Here is a 2,605-nt window from a genome sequence, read left to right as displayed (position 1 = left end):
TGTATCTTTCGTTCAGTCGTTTTTTTATTTAATATTAAGAGTAGAAAAATGAGAAAACAGCTTGAGTATTAGATGTCTAATATTCTAGTAATAATAGTCCGCTGCAGCAGTTGCACGGAGCTTACAAAACTTAACGCGTGTATTGCAACTATAGGCTACATTTCATTTTCTCATCAAACAACTAGACTAACGAATGGCTCGGTACAACAGAAGAGCCTAGAAAGGGCTTTTTCTCTGTGTAGACCAGCAGTTGGTCTGAATTTGCTATAACCTATAGCCTATTTTCTGGACTGTATAGGCTAAGTCACGTTTTATCATGAAACACGCTGTGATTTATTCCAAAGTGACTCAGGCATATATAATGCATTTAACGTTAAATAATCTAAATGTTGACTTTCAAAAGTAGGCGCGCCAAGAAGGCTATTCTCTGTTTTTGGTTCATTTTTTGTGAGCGCCAGAAAGATCTAAAGAGACCGAGACGCGCTAAAGCAGCGCATCATGTTGTTTTATTTATTTTTCAATGGCATGATATTTTGTAGTCATTTTGAATGTACACAAATAAAAATATACATTTTACTGTTTCGAATGATGTCATATTATCTGTATGACTATAAATAACAGAGTATTAAGTTATTTCCCAGCAGTGGAACAAATCCAAGTGATGGCGCAGGCGCATCGCGCTCTCACACAACATAGTAGGCTATCAGTTCTGGCGTTGCTTCATATCGCAGACTGCTCATTATCAAAATGAAACACAGTCAACCAAACATATAAAGAGTTATTCTGCCTAATTTAATTGGTCTGTTGTACAATATAAAGGGCAAGCTGTGCCGCACATGTAACCCTTTATAATTAAACAAATTAATTATAAAAAGGAAGTTTTGAAAGAGTTGTTAAAACTAAGCAGAAATTATTAAAGAGTGCAAGAAAAATTATAAAATCAAAAAGAAACGCATTTCAGTGTGATGATTGACATCTTAATGATTGTCCAATTGCGTGAGATTTATTGTTGATGTCCCGCCCCACCACGTTAGTTTCTGTATGGGGGAAGCCATTTTACATTCTCTGCGTTACTGCGAGACGAGCAGCAGCATAACTTTTTGTAAAAGTTCAGATCGACAGAGAGGATTGAAAAAGAGACATTTATATGGTCGATTTTCTTTGGATTTGGTGAGTACACATTTTGAAATGTGTAAACTTTCATAAATGTGATTAATTGTGTACTGATGTGTTAAATTGAGAGAGAGTGAAAACGTATGAAGTGCTGATAAGATCTGATGGTTAACGAGCAAAAAGTGATGTAATGGTTAAAATGTGTATATGAGTTCGTAATGTTCATATTTTGTGGTTGATCATATTGAACGAGTGATTTTATGTTGTTGAGTTTGCATAATGTCATCTAAGCTGTCGAATTTCGATGGAAATGTAGCTGTTATATGTTGAACATGATAACAAGTGCTACTAATTACTGTTGTTAACCTAAAAGCAGTGAACCTAATGTGTATTGTGAACTAAATACTGCCTGTTACATATTCAGGTCGGGTTTTTTTGTCCTGCTGGAACTGCGTTCATTTCAGCGCGACGATCTAAGATGGCGAGCCTTCCCAGTGAGATGAACATTGAATGATTTCAGATTTGAGTTCAAATCAACACCTGTGGATTCGGGTAGGAAAGTTCTGATTGCCTGATAGTTTTTTTTTCCTAAACAGGACTGAGCTTTGTTTTTGAAAGACTGCTCAGAGTATTTTATTTTTCTGCACAACAGATTTTTCTTTGAAACTATAGAATCATTTTACGATTCTAAGGAACTTTGGATTCTCCGAACTGAATCTTTTGAACTGAATCTTTTGGATTGAATCTTTTGAAACAAATTTTTGAATCTGAGCCTCTAAACGAACTTGAACTGAACTTTTCAAACAATCTTTTGAACTGATTCATTGAACTGCTGTCTACTTAACTGTTTGTTTGTATTTTGTTCAATTCTTTTGAGTTTATTTTTGAATGTGATTCAGTGAGTTGTCAACATTTACAATTGTGACCATTTGTAAAGGTTTATAGGGTTGTATTTGATATTGATTTTGAAGGTATAGTATTTTAGGATATTCTTATAGCCTAGAGGGTGCATCCAACTAATTGAACGAACAGAGTCAAGTGAAATTGTTCATTGATTGTGAATTTAATCCATATAACTGTGGTTTGATATTGATCAAAAGACTGTCACAAATTGTTTATTTAATTTATTTTAATTTATTTTATTTTTTGAATATCAACAATTACTTCCAATCATTCATTTAAATACAAAGATCTACTTTATTATTTAACCAGTGTTGTCGTTATTACACCTCCATAGTCGAACCTACTAGCCTAAAGTGAATATTAGTAACAAGTTCAATATTATTTGACACGTGTGCTACACACACAGTCCTACTTGTTATTCCAAACATTTCCCTTGCTGTGAAGACGCTGATTTAGCCTATACGTGCATTTTGGGAAATACAGTGCCCTTACTTTATCAAAGCAAGAATTATTTCTATATTATTCTTCCACCTAAATTTCGTTACCCAACTATTTTTACACTGTTTAAGCGAACTACACCATGAAGATT

General features: G+C 34.0%; 1 long non-coding RNA gene across 1 annotated transcript; it reads left to right on the top strand.

Moving 5' to 3' along the window:
• The first annotated feature begins 918 nt into the window (after positions 1-918).
• LOC311081837 lies at positions 919-2,321 on the top strand. The gene is made up of 2 exons (XR_014606017.1): positions 919-1,170; positions 1,538-2,321. It is a non-coding gene; the product is annotated as an uncharacterized lncRNA (long non-coding RNA).
• The last annotated feature ends 284 nt before the right edge of the window (positions 2,322-2,605 follow it).

This window comes from Abramis brama (assembly GCF_963993115.1).
Source record: "Abramis brama genome assembly, chromosome: 4".
Classification (NCBI taxonomy): Eukaryota; Metazoa; Chordata; class Actinopteri; order Cypriniformes; family Leuciscidae; genus Abramis; species Abramis brama.
Note: the sequence above shows the minus strand (reverse complement) of the source record. Positions and strands in the feature narration are given on the sequence as shown.